Source organism: Dipodomys merriami, unplaced genomic scaffold (genome assembly GCF_024711535.1).
Source record: "Dipodomys merriami isolate MVZ:Mamm:240054 unplaced genomic scaffold, mDipMer1.0.p SCAF_307, whole genome shotgun sequence".
NCBI lineage: Eukaryota > Metazoa > Chordata > Mammalia > Rodentia > Heteromyidae > Dipodomys > Dipodomys merriami.
In genome coordinates, this window is record NW_027204571.1 from 821224 (window position 1) to 830430 (window position 9207).

Below are 9207 nucleotides of genomic sequence, written 5' to 3' on the forward strand. Positions count from 1 at the left end.
GGAACATCACAACTGCCTGCTTTCCCCTACCTTTCTCACTCTCCTATGCTCTGCTTCCCTGCCTGTAATTGGGAAAGACTGAAGAACTGGTTTTCTATGCTTTATAGATTTATTTACTGAGAAAAAAAAGCCTCCAACATAAAGAAATACATAATATCCATAAAATCACACAGAGTTCTACACTGACTACATCTGACTTGAGAAAAACGGAAAGAATAAATAGAAGGTGAGCTGTCCCTGGAACAGCACAAGATACTAACTGCCCTGGACACAGGATGGGGGTAAACGACTCTCAGGAAGGGCAGAGGTGAGGGTGAGCAGAAAAGTCTGAAATCCTCAGCTGAACTGAGAACCTTCTATTGCATTGCCTTCTCCCTGAAAACTAGACACAAAATCACGTCTTACAGGGGGCTGGGAAGGTGGCTCAGTGGTAAGCGCTTGCCTTGCATGCACGAGGCCCTGGGTTCCATTCCTCAGCACCACATAAACAGAAAAAGCTGGAAGTGGTGCTGGGGCTCAAGTGGTAGAGTGCTAGCCTTGAGCTGAAGAGCTGAAGGACAGTGCCCAGGCCCAAAGTTCAGGCACCATGACTGGCAAAAAAAAAAAAAAAAAAAAAAAAATCACGTCTTACACCCGGAGGGGCTCTGAGACAGAGGAAGGAATAAACAGGACTGAAGTAGCCCTCACGGGACTGGGCGTGGTGGTACTCACCTGTAATTCTAGAATGTGGGAGGCAGAGGAATGAGGACCTTGAGTTCCAGGCCAACCTGGGCTACATAACCAGACTTTGTTCCAAAAAATCCCCCCTTAAAAAAAAAAAAAAGAAAAAGAAATACCCTCAGGACCTGAAATGTGGATGGACAGATACAGATAAACCAAATGGACTCCATTCTGCTGATGGAATATTATTCAGCCATATACACTCAAAAAAGGAATCCTGTGGCTGAACCTTGAGAACATGGTGCTGAATAAAAGAAGCCAGGCAGGAACAATCACATTTACAAGAAATGTCCTAGTAAACAAGTCTGGAGAGACAGAAAGAGGTAAGTGTCTGCCAGGGGCTGGAAGGGGGAACACTGGGAAGAGGCAGTGATTGCTTAACAGGGACAGGATTTGCTTTTGTGGTGATGACAATGTTCTAAAACTGGACAAAGGTGATGGTTGCACAGCACTGTGAATGTCCTAAATGACACTTACAGAAACTTTATCTCAATTAAAGATGAGAGAGATGGAGGTGGGGAGAGAAGGGCTGGGGCCAAGCACTGGTGCCATGCCCTTAATCCTAGCTACTTGGGAGACTGAGATTGGGAGGGTCTCAGTTCAAGGCCAGACCACAAGACTCCTTTCTCAACTGAGAGCTAGATGCAATGGTGAGTACCTGTACAATAAGATGCCTAACAGGAAGAGCACACCCACCTGGGCAAGAAGCAAGGCCTTATGTCAAGAGTAATCAGCAAAAACTTGGGATGATGGTGTGGCTCAGCAATATGAGCACTTGCCTAGCCAACAAGGCTTGAGTTCAAACCTCAGTCCCACAAAGGGGGAAGAAGCAGGAGGTGGAGGGAACAGGGATACAAGTTCAGTGGTAGTCTGTCTAGCATACACAACCAAGGAATAGTCCTGGGTTCCATCCCCAGCAGCAACACAGTCACACACACCACACATGTGCACATACATACAACCCTCTAAATGTCTATGAACAGGTTAGTAAAGTAATAAGCAACCTGAAAGAGAAAAGGTCAATTTCAAAAGAGAAAGCAATTTCCTCAAATTTCTAACAAGAGGCTTGGACATAGGGTGGGGAAGCAGAACACTGACCCTCCTCCCTTCTCTCACCTCAAAGCCTCCGAGAAAACCAGCAAGCAAGGAGCTGTGCCTCAAAGGAAAAGGCAAAGCAGCATCTGCCCCCACTTCAGGACGGCAAGAGGAGAAAATGGGTTCACGTGTTAGTTCCCCTCAGCCTCCCCCTTCCGTACAATGGGTTCAGGGACAGAAGGTCAGGCTGCCTTGGACACACAGTAAGCTCCAAACCTGAGATACCTCACAAGACACACTGTCTCAAAAACAAAAAACAGCACTGTGGCTCAAGTGAAAGAGCACCAACCGTGAACAACAACAAAAAGCCAGTGAGAGCTTGACCTGAGTTCAAGCCCCAGTACCAGCATGAACAAATGTCTGCCCCACCCAGCTAGCCTTTTCCCAACGAAGGTGGCGTGGCTGCCAGGTCCTCTCCTACCCCAGATCATTCCATCTCCACTTTTTAGGTCATCCTTCAAGGCTCAGCACCAATGACACCTGTGTCAGGAACCTGCAGATTCACACCTGGCAGAAGGGCTTTCTCGCACGCCCTCCCTCTGCACACCCTGCTTGTGGTGTTCTTCGTGCCTGGAAGCATCGCTTAGAGGACATGTGGCACCCCCTGCCCCGATTCCTCTCCACCAAAATCTATGAATGCTCAGTCCCATTTTGCCAACCAAAAAGTCGCCCCCACATTTCCCCAAATGCTCGCCTGGAGGGTGACACCGCCCACTGATGGGCTGGGAACTAGTGCATAGCTATTAGTGAATATAGTTGGCTATCAGCCCACTAAGAACTCAAGGGCAAAGACAAGCCTAGAGTCCCTGGGCCACCACCCCAGGGCCTGCTTCTATCTGTGCCCTTGTTTGCTGTGTGCACTTGTGTGCACAGGTCTGGGCTCTTCGAGAGACTGAGGGTGGCACTGGTCTCTCCTCTACCACAGGTGGTGAAGCACAAAGGCCCTAGAATAAACAATTATTATTATGAGCCTTGATCCCATCTCTGCAATGCTGTGTAGGATTCTGGCAGGCATTAAATAATACACGCCACACATGGCACAGTACCTAGTGCATAGCAAAAACCTCAATGTTCACTATTTGGGGTGGGGATATGGCCCAGTGGTAGAGTATGACCTTAGTACAGACAAGACCCTAGGTTCAAGCCTCAGCACCAAAAACATTTTTTTAACAATATTATCCAAGGTAGGACTCCCCAATGGTTATTATTGCCGCAGCCCTCCCCCATTTTTTTTTCCACACCTATATTCCTAGCTACTCAGGAGGCTGATATCTGATGAGTGTGGTTTAAAGGTAGCCCAGGAGAAAAGTCCATGAGACTTATCTCTGATAATCACCAAAAAGACAGGAAGTGGAACTGTGACTCAATTGGCAGAGTGCCAGCCTTGAGTGCAAAAGCTCTGGGACAGTGCCCAGGCCTTGAGTTCAAGCCCCAGAACCAGAGCAACGGTGCCAGAAGCACATATTAGTTGTGGGTTTCCATCACCAGGAAGGGTTTACCGTACCAGCAGCCAACTGGGAAGGGCGACTGGCACTCGCCCTAAAGCTCCTTGGCAGCATGCACACACTGGGTGGCTCTGGGTGGTTTCGGTAGAGTTGCAGCCCCCGACTCTTGCAAGGAACAAAGGAGATTCTGGGGACACAGAACTCTTTCCTTGGGGGCGGGGAAGGGAGGGAGGAGCGAATGGCAGCACAGCCCTGGGGCACCTGAAGTTTCCACTCCAGGGCCATGGGTGGAGGAAGGTAAAAGTTGCCTCTGGGGAGGTGGACACTGCCTGGCCTGCCCTCTTGCCCATGGCACCGAGATGCCCCCCCCACACACACACCAGGCTCCATCCCTCTGCGAGGTGCCACCTCTCCAGCTGCAAGTGACAGCAGCCGGGGAGGCAGAGCTGTGAACACACCCCGCTCCTCGACCCAAACTGGGCAGCCAGAGGGTGGCGGGGGAGAAGCCAGGAAAAGCTCCAGGCCGCCCGGGGCGGCGCCGGGGGGAGGCTCGCTTCTCCGCAGTCCCGGCGCGCTGCAGCCCCGAGGTAAATTTAGGTCAAAAGGACCCAACCTGCCAGCGAGATGCAGGCTCCGGGAAGGGGCTGCGGTGGGGTGGCCAGGCGCAGGCTGGGGCGCGGCACAGGTCCCTCGCCGTCCCCACCTCTGCCCCGCGGTGTCCCGGCCACCAGGGCCTGAGTTTGCCTCGCGGGCGGCGGGGTGGGGATGCTCCGAGCCGGCGGGCGGCCCCTGGGACCCCGCGGGCTCCGGGCTCCCCGCCTGCCCAACGCCGGGGCTGGGCCTAGGCAGCCTCGGAGGTGCAGGCGGCCCCGGCGACCTCGGGACCCAACTCGGGTCCGTCCCAGCCCGGGGCCCGGCGCGGCCCAGCCGAGGCCAGCGGGGCTCCGGACGCTCGGAGGCCGCGGGGGAAGGGGCGCCGGGGCCGCGTCCCTCCACGTGGCGGGGCGCGGGGCGGCGCACGTGGGGTCCCTGTGGAGCAGCCCCGCGGCTTTGTCTGCAGTCCCGGCGGGGGTCTCCGCCCCTCGAGGGCAGGGGACCCGGGCGCGTGGACCCTGCGGCGGCGGCGTCTCCCGCCCCGGCCCGGCTCCAGCCAGCTCACCTGGGCTCGGCGCCGCCGCCTCCGGCGCTCGGGGTCCCCGGCTCGGCTCCGCAGGCTCCGCGGCCGCGCGCGGCTCTCCGCGGCCCTGCGGGCGGGCTGGCGGCGCGCGGGGCGGGGCCACGCGGGAGGGGGCGGGGCTATCCGGGCGAGGGCGGGAGGAGCCGCCTCCGGTCGTGCGTTGATTGGCTGGGGGAACCGGCGCGAGCCGCGCGCACCCGCCCGCTGTTTGGGCCGCGCGCTTGGGGATGGAGGGGAAGAGGCGAGGAGGAGGGGGGAGCACGAGGGGGAGGCGGGTCCAGTCGAGATCCGGTAGCGCCGACCCGAGAAGGGGAGGAGGCGGGGAGAGGGGAAGTGAGGCCTCCGGAGAGACCGGAGGTGGCGGCCGCCCAGACCTGCGGGAGGGACGCGAAGGCCGCGCGGCGCCGCAGCTCTGCCCGCCCGCCCTAGGCGCGCACCTGCCGGCTCCCCCGCCGCCGCGGCCCGCGCCCGCCGCCGGGCTGCAGGCGCCTCCGGCCGCCCGCTTTGTTTAGCCCCGCGCGGACACTGCCGGGCGGCGGCCAGTCCGGGAAGTTCCCCCAGCCCGGGGAAACGGGTGCCCGGCCTCCCTGCCCGGCCCGCCGGGCCTGCCCGGCCCGGCGTCGCAGGACACCGCCCACGGGGCATCCACGTCTGCTGACCAGCGGACCCCGCTCCGGGCCGGTCCTTTCCCACCCGCGCCCCGCCCGTCCCCAGCACCCGCTGCTTGCCACTCACTGAAACCCCAGGGCTTTCCTAAGACCGCTTAGACGCTTCTGGTGCTCTACCATCTGAACCACACCTCCACTTCCGGCTTTTTTCCTTCCTCACAGACTTTTGGCTCCAAATGGCAGCCCTCAGATCTCAGCTTCCTGAATAGCTAGGATTTCAGGCGTGGGCAGTGGGACCATCGACTTAACTATATTCCTTCCTCGCTCAGGGTTTTTCCTTTGTTTTGTGGTGCTGGGGACCAAACCAGGGTCTCAAGCTTGCTGGGCAAGTGCTTCACGACAACCCCACTTAAATTCCCAGCCACAAATTCCAGGAGCCCAGGAAAACACCACATCCAGTACAATGTACATGGTCGGCATTGTGCCTGTACAATTAGTGACTTTAAATCTCACATCCAAGAGTTACCAGCTCTGCGAGCCGAGGCAAGTGGCTTAACGTCTCCCAGGTTGTGTCATCAGCCAGCTAGCTCACAGGTTGACATGGAATCTCAGTACAATAACGTATGTGAAGATATTAGCTCGTTGCCTGGCAGATAAGTGTTCAATGGCGCTATTAATATACTTGAACAGGGCTAAAAAGCCCAGCAATTTGGGTGCCTTTCTTATGAAAGCAAATTAGAACAAAGTACAGAACATCATAATTGCCTGTCGTTGACATCCAGCCCCTCTTGATAGCAATCATCCCACTCAGGAAACCATTTTCACCTTCAGAGATAAAAGAAATGGCTTTGCTTTTCTGGGTATTGTCCCCCTCCAAGAACACCAGAAAGTCCTTTTCTAAGCAAACAGATCTTGTTGTCCTGACAACTCAGACTGCTAAGCAAATAAACTTTAAAAAGCAACCATATCTTATTTTTAAAGAAAACTTGAACAGGGAGGGGCTGAAATGCAAGATTTTAACATGATCTCACCCAAGCAGGGCTTCAGATCTTCTTCCAAAGCTTTGTCCTTTTGTCCTGATGTACTTTGTGTCCCATTCCTGTTGTTCATGGGAGGTTTCTATCGCCCTAGCCTTGAACATCCAGAACCAGAGATTAGGAACACCCATGAACTTGATCATCCAATTGTTTCCTGTTCAGCAGAACCACAAGACTTCAAAAAGGCCTTGAGAAATTTCCCTCCACCAGGCAGGGACATTAGTAAGTTTATTGGTTGCCATAAGAGTGGAGGCATGCTGGGCGCAGGTAGTTCATGCCTGTAATCCTAGCTACTCAGTAGGCTGAGATCTGAGGATAGAGGTTTGAAACCAGCCCAGGGGCTGGGAAGGTGGCTCAGTGGTAGAGTGTTTGCCTTGCATACCTGAGGCCCTTGGTTCGATTCCCCAGTACCACAAAAGCAAAAAGAAAAAAAGCCAGAAGTGGCGCTGTGGCTCAAAGTGGTAGAGCGCTAGCCTTGAGCTGAAGAGCTGAGGGACAGCGCCCAGGCCGAGTTCAGGCCCCACGACCGGACCCCCCCCCAAAAAAAACAAAAAACAAAAAACCCTGAAACCAGCCCAGGCAGAAAATCCATGAGACAAAAAAAAAAAAAAAAAAGAAAAAAAATCCATGAAACTTACCTCCAATTAACTCCCAAAAAACTGCAAGTGGTACCGAGGCACCAAGTGGTAGAGCTCTAGCCTTGAACAAAAGAGCTCAGGGACAGCACCCATGCCCTGAGTTCAAGCCCATGACCAACCAGAAAACAAACAAAAACAACCAAGATGTCAAGACAAATTTTTTTAAACACTTGGAACGAGTGGGAATATTCTAGGCATGTGGTGGGTTGGATGACAGCCTGGTGAGGAGAGAGAAGAGCATAGGCTACGGAGCCTGTCATCCTGGGACCAAATCCCCATTCTAGTCCAAACCAGTGAGAGGCTGGGACAAGCCCCAGGGTTTAGGGTTTGGTTTCCTCACCTGTACAATGGGGAATTTAAGCATTAGAGACAACACAAATACTTAGCAGTGTGACTCAGACACGAGATTCAATGACAACTGATATTAGGTGTTCAAAAAAAGTTCACCAAAGCTCTGGAAGCAAGCAGCTCTCTGCCAGATGAGGGTCACAGATCAAGTAGGTTAGATCTCAGCTCGGCAGCCTGCATACTTCACCTTCTATTAAATGGAAGTATTGCCACGGCCTACTTCTTAGGACGAGTGAAAATGGAATATGGTAATTTATGTAAAGAATTCACAACAGAGCGCCCTGTAAATGGTAGTTATTCCTATCCATCGCCAGGCAGGAGACCTGAGTTCCCACCAGGCCTCTGGGGTCAGAACACAGTGGTTTTCTCTGAGTGCACATTGTGAAGGCCTCTGACACAGACTTAAAATCTTCACTCCCCTTCTCACCAGACCCCTTCTCACCAAACCAGATGATCAATTTTTACACCCCTACACGAAGCCACCCACAACTACACCATTATGTAATTACTCCTTTCTCCCACAAAATGCTCCAACAGGAAAAAAAAAAGTTGTCACCCAGCAGATAGTTGTGAATATGGGGGTCTCTCTGATATACCCACTTTCCATCTGGCCCAGCCTAAGTACAGTAGAGGGCACAGGTCACTCCAGTTAGCTTTGCTTTCTGCGCCCTTGCCAGGGTGAACATGCACCCATCAGAGCATTGCTGCGTGTGGTCTGGGTTATTCTGATTAAAATACAATATGCACATGTCTAAAATACCATGCTGAAAGCCCTTGGTGCAACTAATATACACATACACCAAGAATGACAGGAAAGTAAAATAGACTGGGGGGAAGCAGGAGGAGTGGAGGGCAAATGAAGGGAGCGTGCTTCGAGTGCACGAGTGACAGATGAGTGCATTCTTCTCTGCTACCGAAGAACAGCATCTAGGACTCCAAGCTTCTACAGGCCCAGGCCTCCACAAGGGACACAAGACCCAGAAAGTAAGCTGAGGCACAGCGCCAGCATGGGAGCCCACCAAACACACCAAGTTTGCCCAGTGACCATTGTCATGACACAGAGCTGCTGCTCCAGGGGTCCAAGGGCAAATGTGACCTAGTTGATTCAGAAAAGGGTGGGACTGCACCGAGAGGAAATGGGGGCATCAGAGCTGCCAGCTGGCCTCCGTGAGAAAGGCGGGGAGCCAAGGACTGAGCCCCCTTCCCCTAATAAACATCTATTCATCCTAAAATCTACTACATAAAACCTATAATTCATCTTCAAATCTACTGAAATTTTCTAAAGGGGGAAGCAGGATGAGACAGTGACAGAGGAAGGTGAGGTGAAGTAGAAATTTTTTGAGTTTATCCCATCCTATAACTAATACGTTAAAAACTAACAACAACAAAAAAGCAGCATCAGCTAGGCCTGCACACACCTGGGAGCACATGCCTGTAATCCCAGCACTCAGAGGCTGAGGTAGGAGGATCAAGAGTTACAGATTAGGGCTGGGAAGTTGGCTCAGTGGTAGAGCACTTGCCTTGCATGCATGAGGCCCTGGGTTTGGTTCCTCAGCACCACAAAAGCAAAAAAGCCGGAAGTGGCGCTGTGGCTTAAGTGCTAGAGCACTACTCTTGAGCTGAAGAGCTGAGGAACAGTGCCCAGGCCCAGAGTTCAGGCCCCACGACCGACAAAAAAGAGAAACCAAACAACAAAAAAGTTACAGACTAGCCTTGGCATATATAGTAAAACTGTCTCAAAAATCAAACAAAAAAATGACAAAACACATTTGATAGCATGTTTATAAAATCTGGGTGCTGGTGGCTCACACTTTTAATCTTAGATACTCAAGAGGCTGGGATCTGAGGATTGCAGTTCAAAGCCAGCTGGGGCTGTTTGTGAAACTCTTGTCTCCAATTAGCTAGTGGAGCATGTGGCCCAAGTGGTAAAGCACTAACATTGAGCCAAAAAAGCTCAGGAACAGTGCCCAGGCCCTTAGTTCAAGCCCCAGGCTGGCACAAAAATATATAAATAAAAACCTGGTACTGGCAATTACTTCTTGCAAGAATTATTCATTATATAGCCAATAGTATTACTTCACTTTGACCATCTACAAACAAATCTCCAAATAAATTTCAGCAAAGACTCTGAACACCAAC

The 9207-nt window shown here is 52.7% G+C and overlaps 1 protein-coding gene across 4 annotated transcripts in view; it reads right to left on the reverse strand.

Annotated features, from left to right (window-relative positions):
* LOC138840932 (calcium/calmodulin-dependent protein kinase kinase 2) overlaps positions 1–4510 on the reverse strand; it is a 37364-nt gene extending 32854 nt beyond the window's left edge. For all 4 annotated transcript variants that reach the window (XM_070041370.1, XM_070041371.1, XM_070041369.1 and 1 more), the window contains exon 1: positions 4420–4510. The gene's annotated coding sequence lies outside the window, so the exon portion shown is untranslated. The remainder of the gene's footprint in view (positions 1–4419) is intronic.
* Between the last annotated feature and the right edge of the window lie 4697 nt (positions 4511–9207).